Below are 1,601 nucleotides of genomic sequence, written 5' to 3' on the forward strand. Positions count from 1 at the left end.
TAACGAACGAACGTTAACTACAACAATACGTCTCTTTCTGACTGCAGTTCAATTACTCACTATCTATACACACATTACCTCCAACAATCTCCCGCGTCACGTTTTCCCCTCTTATATATATCAGCGTAACCTATTTCTAGTAAGAACTTGAACATTCGACAAAGTACATGATAGTTCTAGAAACGATGCGTCATAGTAATCACGTGACTCGCTGACGCAACAATATGATAAAGTTCACTAAATATTATCACAATCTTCTGTGAAAGGAATAAATGTAATAACAGTTGAGGTTTCCCCTGCCTTTACAACTACTGGTTAATAACAATGGTGTAATACATCATCCTGCACATAAAAGCACTGAGAATTAATGTAGACACTGTAACAGATACATGAAGTTGATCAGTAGATTGACTCTGCTGGTGGAGTCAGTTCTCTAGAGGCCCAATGATAACAAAGCTTCAGTCTGTCAATGTGTTTAATAAACTTGTGTGGGTCATGAGAATGCTGCAGTTCATCTCTTACTGAACTGTTGACATACGAGATATGGACCAGTTCGGTTAAAACCTCGTTACTTATATGCTACTGGCACATACTATACCTATACCCAGCCACTGGGCTCAAACTTTAATTCAACTACTATTTTGTTATAAATTCTCTGTGCACATAAAAAACATTTACCAATGTGACAATATTTATCTCCAGAGGGCATTGTTCAAAGACCATACTTATTTTAATTAAGTTAGTATTATTTCTACCATATAACATGATAACTGAGTGTTAGTTTTTGCATCTTAAACGTCAACGAAATTGTTATAAGATTTACGAAGATTAGTAACATTTATTACAGTAACAGAAATAAGATAAAGTCATAACACGTTATCACATGATTCTACCTTAAATTACAGTAATAAAAAACCTTTATTAATATTATGGATATAATGCACAAAAGTTGTATGGAAAGTCATCCAGTATTCTCTAAGATATTTATGCAAATAATATATTAGTGTATCTTGAAGTTGTGTTAGTAAATGTTAAGTCTGTTATCTTACTTATGTATATTAATATCTGCTTATCCCTATCGTTGCACATGTCATGACATTTAGTTATTTTTTAAAATGTTATTAAATAACTTCACTATTACTTTTGTCAATGGAATTGACATAAAAATGCAGTTGACAAATTAACTTTTAATATGTTTTAAGTTTTTAATTTAAAAGGAAATATAAAGAAAAAAATCCTACATATCAATATTTGCTTGTCACATAGCATCTGCTATTGTCTTATTGCTCAGTTTCTATTTTTTTTATGCCTACCATACAATGTGCACAATGGTTAAGGAATTAGAAACTCAAATTTGGGGCATATATATATATATATATATAGACAAGCTAGAATATAAAATAAGAAACTCACCTCTTTTATTTGCTGAGATGTCAATATATTTAGCTAATCTAGTAGAGTGGCTCCTCTCACTACTTCATTCTTTTGAAATCTCTTGTCTAGTCCCACCTACTTCTTTTGACTAAGTGTTTACAAGAAAGAGAAAGAGCAGTTTCCTGTGTACATAAATCTGACAATTGTTTGTAAATAGCTTGGAGAAA

Source organism: Limulus polyphemus, unplaced genomic scaffold (assembly GCF_000517525.1).
Source record: "Limulus polyphemus unplaced genomic scaffold, Limulus_polyphemus-2.1.2 Scaffold429, whole genome shotgun sequence".
Taxonomy (NCBI): domain Eukaryota; kingdom Metazoa; phylum Arthropoda; class Merostomata; order Xiphosura; family Limulidae; genus Limulus; species Limulus polyphemus.